Genomic DNA, 7,486 nt, shown 5'->3' with positions numbered 1-7,486 from the left:
AACCCAAAAATGGGTAACAACAAGTACCACCACCAATGACTTGTCCTCTCTTATCCAAGCCATCTACGATTCTATCTCTTAAATGACCATCATCTCTCTTTCTTTACTGTTGCGATATCACGGTCGCACAAATTAATTACCCTAACTTAAAACACAACACACAAGATAGTATAGAGCAAACAAGGGGTCGATCCCACGAGGAAGGTTCAAGTCAGATTTTTATGCTGTATGATATGCAACTAGGGGGTTGTGAAGTTATCTAGGCTAAAGCAAAAGAAAACATAAAACTATCAAGCAAAATTAAATAAAATTAGAAAATTATCAAGACAATAAACCTTGGTCACAAGTAAACGTCCACCTACAGAAATCAGAACTGATCATGGAAATCAGGTAATGCCAAATAAATTTTCTTGTATGAATGCAAATGTTCCATCCGATCAAGCATGTTACGGAATAAAAATACTGATCATTTTTTGACGTTACGTTTTCTTATAATCAAGCATCCATGTTCCGAAAAGTCAACACATAAGAACAGATGCAGAACGTCCTCACAGATGGCCACGTTAGTTGTTACCTGCCACAGGAAGGTAGATTCTCATATGGTATTCTCATTCTTAGGTCTGAGCATTGAAGTCTAGTAGATCGGCCCACAGCAAGCACAAAAGTTATTTAGAGGCCCCAGATGCTGAACTTAATTGCTGACGGTGTGTCACCAAGAATACCCTCTGCAGAAGCATTTGAGCATTAGTTTTATCAAGAAAGAAAATGCCACACCATATTGTTAGATACATACATGACATAGAAATGCTTCTTTAAACTCACGCGGTGGTGTTTCTTCAGACATTATAATTGCCATAGGTCCAGCAAACCTCCACAGCCACGAATATCTGACGAATTAATATCATGGAATGACCACCAGTTAAAATCTGCACGATTTATGACAAGATCTGCATTAACTGCATCCACCTGTAAATATTGACATTCAGTGGTATTCTAATAAACGTATGTTGCGAAAGCATGTAACGTTGTTTAGGCCAGATGGTTACATGTCTAGACTAACTCATTTGAGACCAATTCCAAGTCAACTATCAATTTTCCTTTGCTGAAAAATTCAGAGCACAAAATGTCATGTTACAATAATCCCAGCCTATTAAAACCATTTAGCAGGCTTTAACAGCACATTATGAAAGCACAACTTTGATATAAGTTGCACGTATTTATGAATAGCAGATATGCAGATGCAGAAATTAATTTCATCATCAACAATTCTCACAAAAACATCATAAAAGACTGAGAAACAGTGTCTAGTAGTACATCATAATTCTAGATAGTTTAGACAGATGAATTGGTAATTTCTTCATAGAGGGGGAGAAAGGGAGAGAAGGAGTATTATAAGAATCAATTGAGACAAGTATTTAGACAAAGTGTAGATTACATCTTGTTCAAAAGATATGACTTCACCAAAACCAGTAACACGGAAGAATCTAGCATATAGATTATATATGATCCTAAAGCTGTTTGTAGAACCGTTTAAGAGCTTTCTGTACATCTTGATGATTTTGAAAGGAAGAAAAGAAAAGAAAACAGGAGAGAATTTTATGATAATAGTCTGCTATTGTTGTGCAGACTTGAGTTATGATAAAAGGAAGAATTTTATGATAACATATGCTATAAAACTTCATTACATTTATAGAAAAAACAAGCAACTGAAATGCGATAATAAAGCATCAAATCAGCAAATAATATCTTAACTAACTAATTTGTTCCTCTAGACTAGCTCAACGTTTGTTTGATGATAACAGGATTAAAAAAAAGGACTCCTGGATTCATAAAGCAGTCTTCAACACTCTTCCTTGCGTCAAGAATTACATATCCTAATTTTTTATCATAGGAATTCGAATTTGCTTGGTGAACATATCTGCTACCTAATCTTTAATTTTATAGTTAATTAACATTAACATGACCTCACTATTTTTCTGCACTTCTCATCAAAAAATAGAGTTTGATATTAAAATGTTTGGTTTTTCTATAAAACATTGGATTGTGAGAAATTGCTACTGTTGGGTTCTCGAATATCTTACACACAACAAAAACTATGAAACAAAATTATCCGAGAGTTCCTACGATCCCGTTAGACAGATCTGGAGTTGTTTAGAGATTTATTACCTAAAGATCTAATCTTTTTTGGCTTTGAATAATTATTTAAAAGCTGGGTTGTTGAAACCACAAGCTGTCCAATTTTCCAGTCTCCAACGGTAATCCACACTAACCACCCGTGAGAAATCTCTTAAATATCTATTTAGAAGAGAGGGATTGTTATGCCTAAAGTGTTAGCTCTAATTCTGTGTTTTTGTAGTTTTTCTGTCTAACAGACAACAACTAAAAAATAAGAGGCATGTCTTACTATTTATAGAAATTTGAAAAAATATATTAATTAAAAAAATATCAATTTGACCCTGAATAATATTCATATATTAATTCAGAATAATTTTAGAAATTAACTCAATCAAGTCTTCACTTGATTTTTCCAAGTCTAGAAATATAATTTTTATATTAATTATATTCTAATCCTTACTTTCTAAAATATATTTTAATCAAGTCATACTTAATTAAATCATCCAAATTTGATTTTTAACTAATGTTTCTTAATGTGTGTGACCTATTATGTTCCTAATATGTTAGCCCAATTATAAATTGTAATTCTAATTAAATAGAATTAAATAAATTAAACAATTTAATTTATTATTAATTAAACAATTGATTAATTTATATTTGAAGATTAGGTGTATCGTCTAGTAACATGTCACGATCTTACAAATATTAGAAAAGTTATTAGTGGTTTGACTAAAGTGACTGGTTTCTAAGTGTAATTAATATTCTTTTTATGAATAATGTTCCAAGAATTTTTGTGGGCTATAGTTTAGTTTCTATAGCCAACAAAATTTATCATCCTTAAACACAGAAGATGACAATTTCAAGAGATGTCCACTTTCATGAAGATGAATAATGAAATTATAAGGATTCTTAGAACAAGAAGTTCGTTGAAGATCAAATACTTTGGCATAATGAGTTGGTTGATGATTCACCATTTAGAGGAATAAAGTCTCTAGTAGAAATTTATCAAAGAAGCAATGTGGTTATGTGTGAACCAGATGGATATGAAGAAGCGCACAAAGTTTCAAAATGGAAGAGAGCAATGGAAGAAGAAATATCAATTATTCAAAAAAACTCCATCTAGAAATTGGTTGAAAGACCTCTGGACAAAAACATTATTGGTGTTAAATGGATGTTTAAGACTAAATTAAATGCAGATGGTTCAATCAATAAACATAAGGCTAGGTTGGTGGTTAAGGGGTATGCTCAAGTATTTGGTTTTGATTATTTAGATACCTTGCCCTTATTGCAAGATTAGACACCATCAGATTGTTATTTGCAATCGCTACACATAAAAACTAGAAGGTGTTCTATGCCTTGTTTGTTTCCAGGAAAATGAATTCCTGGAAACCATTTTCCCTACTTTTCCATGTTTGGTGAATATAAAGAAAATTGGTCAAAGGAAACTCAATTCTGGTCAAAGAAAAACACAAGGCTTATGACAGGAAAGTGTTTTCCTTTCCTTATTCTAAGGAAAACACTTTCCTTTCTCTTTATTAACAAAACGTGCACTGTCCAAATCCCAAATTATTCTCTACTCTCTCACTTCTTCTCTCTAATCCCATCAATGGACCTCCTCAATGTGCTAACACCGACCACTCTTTCTTCACTAACCCCTACCTGCTGCTCATCTTTTTGATGGCTTTCTTTGTTTTCTGAGCTCTGATGAAAACAGAGAACAGTATCATCCAATCTTTCTTTGGTTGATGGCACCAAGTTGAAAGATCCGAATTTGGGTGTGAATTCTTGAGAATAGGGCAGCTTTTTCTCCTCTTGGATTCTCTGATTGTTCCTTGCTTTTCTTTCTTGAGTTCCTGGCTTGAAAAAGAAGTAGCTTGTAATGGTGGGTCTTGGCTGGAATCTTGATTTTTGGAAGGTTTTTCAATGTTGTTTTTCTCTGCCATTATTCTGGGTCATGACTCACGAGGAGAGAAGACATAAAGATAAAGACTTTTTTTTTTGACAGAATATGGGATGTAATGAAATTACAGAAGAAGGTCTTAATTTTGTTGCTGTAATTAAGATAGAGTAGTAGTATGAGTTAATTTTTTAAATTTATGATATTAAATAAAAATATTTTATTTAAAAAAAATTATAAAATTTAATTTTTAATTAATTGCCTATACCCGTAAAAAAAAAAACAATCTTTATCCAAAAACTCTATCAAAATATTTATGTATTTATTTATCTTTTAAAAAAATCTTTATACCAAAAAACCCAAATATCTAACTCTTACTTGGTTAAAAAAATCTTACAACCATAAACTAATTTAACTTTCTTCATATGAAAAAAAAACATATTTTAAGCTTTTAAAATTGAAAAAAAAAATTAATAGGTTTTATTTATGAAAAATTTCACAAGGTTAATATCTCTATAATATTATATGACATATATAGTTATATTTTATAAAATAAGCTATATATAAATATAAGATATAATAAAAAAATTCATCATTACACTTTTTAGATTTTATTCTTTTATTGTAAGTGATTAAATATTTATATTTAATATTTTTCATATATCAGATAAATTTGAAAAAAAAATTAATTTATTAATAAAACATTTTCCAGTTCATTTTCCATAATATAACTAAACACTGGAAAGTGTTTTCCAGTTTATTTTCCATTATACTACCAAACATTGGAAAATACTTTCCCGGAATTCATTTTCCTGGAATTTACTTTCCCCGGAATTCACTTTCCAAAAAGAAACTACTTTCCTGCAAACAAACGGGGCCCTAGTTAGATGTTCAATCAACATTCTTAAATGTTGTTTCACAGGAGGAGATTTATGTTGAACAACCAGCTAGATTTGTGGTTTAGGGAGAAGAAGATAAAGTTTATTTGCTAAAGAAAGCTCTTTATGGTTTAAAGCAGACACCTAGAGCTCTTTATGGATTTGTTCAATAAGCTTTGGTTTTTAGAAAATCATCAACCCTGCTATACCAAGCAACACCATTTAAGAGCTTTGGTTTTCAAAAAATCATATACCATGTTATACTAGACTGGAGATTTATGTTGAACAACTAGCTGGAACACCTTCTAGTTATGTGCAACAATTGCAAATAACAATTTGATAATGTCTAATCTTGCAATAGGGGAAAATGTATTTGAATAATCAATATGAAATACTTGAGCATACCCTTTAACCACCAACCTAGCCTTATGTTTATTGACTGAACCATTTATATTTAATTGCTAGATGATACACATAATCTTCAAACATCACGACTTGTATTTAATGAAGAAAATCCAACACATTCTAGTAAGATCATCAATAAAAATAATATATTAATAACTACCTTTTAATGAAGGTGTTTTTTGATAGCTTGCCACATCAGTATGGATCAACTGAGTTTTTGTGCAAATCTCCATGTCGATCTGGGAAATGGCTTTCTGTTTTGCTTACCAAACTGACAGGTTTGATAGTTTGGTAATTGATCAGTAAACAATGGTAGACCTTTCACAACATCATTCTTCTTCATATTGTGCATGTATTGAAGATGACAGTGTCCCAGTTGTTTGTGCCATACTTCTGTGTTGTTAATCTTTGTTGAGAAAGTTGTATGCTCCTCTTTAGATTGTAAGAATGAGAAAATTTTACCTCTCATCTTAGCTTGTTGTATATTCTGTCTAGTAGCATAAAAAATATGACAAGATTGATCTTCAAAAGTCACCTTCATTTCTTTTTTTTATCAACTGCCCAATACTCAACGAGTTTTGGTCTATTTCAGGTACATAGAGAAATCTAAAATTGTTTTTGAACCTGAATTTATTGAGATTGCAATGGTTCCTTTTCCATTTGTTGCTATATAATCATCATTCCCAATCCGAACCTTTGTAATTCTTATAGGTTGCAACATTCTGAAAAGACTCTTGTTAAAAGTCATGTGGTTTGTACAATAATTATCAATGAGCCAATGATCTGAGGAGTCTCTAGTTGAAAAGAAGGTAGCCATGAACATTTGATCTTCATCATCTTGATCAGCCACTTGAGCATCTACCTTCTATTTATAAGGTTTGGTTTGCACTTGCTGCACCTTGCATATGGTCTCTTCCTTAAATGGTGGATGACCTGTCTTGCCACGGTGTTGACATGGTGGATAGCCATTTTCAAAGATCTTCCCTTGTTCTGAAACTAATTAACAATAACTGATTTTTCTTGAACAATTTTTTCTTATCATTTTCAGAATCTTGATGCTTGGCTGGTAAAGTTTCTTCTGCAAAACGATCCTACCTCATAAGCCTTCATTGTTCTTGTTGTAACCCATTTTTGGGTCCCCACAAATAAAAATATATAATAATAATAATAAAAAAGAAGAATTTGAACAGTGTCGTTTTGACACTGTTCCTCTACCCGCCGCGCTCCCTGCCGAAATCAAGGGAGCCGAACCTCGACAGTCACGCCCAATGGCCGACCAGCCGCAGCATGATTTGCTCCCTAAGGCGCACTAGCAAAAGGGACCAGCTCCTTTCCCCCTATAAAAAGGAGAGGCCCCGAAAGCAAGAGAGGGGGGTGAGATGGGAAGGACGAGAGGTAGAGTTTTGAACGAGAGAGGGGGATCTTTTGAAACTGAAAGGGGAGGGAAGTTTTGAAACAAAGAAAGCTATTGTGAGAGGGTAGGAAGAGAGGAAACGAGATAGGAAAAAAGGGGAGAAAAACACAGAAGAAGGAACGAAAGTAGGGGAACCTTTGGAAAGTTGAACGAGAGAAGAGTGAACGGAGAGAAGAGAAGGAAAGGATTTATGAAACAGAGGGAGGGAAATACAAACACACCAACACTGCCAGGGATCGTAGTTTTCTTGCTCACCTGCTTCTCCCTCCCGCCGCTGCACCATTGGAAGAAAAGGCGGCACCTGCTCCTCTGCACGGGGAAGAAGGAGTAAACAGCTGTTGTCCTCAAGCTTCCCAGCCACGGTCATCTTCCTCCCACCCGTTGCTGCGCCATTTGAAGAAGGGCAGCGACCTGCAACTCTACTCAGACGAAGAAAGCAGCAGCAAGACACTTTCAGACACCAAGGAGAGCTCATCATCTTCATCCCAGCCATTCCCTACCACCTGCACCTCCATGAAGCTGTTGTAGAGAGGGAAGAACAGCGTTGACAGAGGGAACAAAGGAAACCAAGAGAAGAAGCAACGCCTCTGCAGAGGGGAAGAGAAAACAGCTGCCATCACCGGCTTCCTCTCCACCACCAACAACACCTCCACGAAGCCGCTGCAGAGAAGGAAGAACAAGGCTGACAGAGGGAACAAAGGAAACAGGGGAGAACAGAGCTGAAGAAAAAACAGCAGAGAGGAGGAAGGGCTTCCACAGCCACCGACCACCATCCAA

At 34.3% G+C, this 7,486-nt stretch overlaps 1 long non-coding RNA gene across 2 annotated transcripts; it reads right to left on the bottom strand.

Annotated features, from left to right (window-relative positions):
• Positions 1-345: 345 nt before the first annotated feature.
• Positions 346-1,637, bottom strand: LOC18111313 (uncharacterized). Of its 2 annotated transcripts, none has more exons than XR_002980074.2 (3): positions 1,047-1,637; positions 823-966; positions 346-725 (listed from the first exon to the last, which is right to left on the bottom strand). It is a non-coding gene; the product is annotated as an uncharacterized LOC18111313 (long non-coding RNA). The 2 variants fall into 2 exon arrangements; XR_002980075.2 differs by having other exon boundaries at positions 1,436-1,637.
• Between the last annotated feature and the right edge of the window lie 5,849 nt (positions 1,638-7,486).

This window comes from Populus trichocarpa, chromosome 2 (genome assembly GCF_000002775.5).
Source record: "Populus trichocarpa isolate Nisqually-1 chromosome 2, P.trichocarpa_v4.1, whole genome shotgun sequence".
In the NCBI taxonomy this organism is placed as follows: Eukaryota; Viridiplantae; Streptophyta; class Magnoliopsida; order Malpighiales; family Salicaceae; genus Populus; species Populus trichocarpa.
This window is presented reverse-complemented; position numbering and strand designations above follow the sequence as displayed.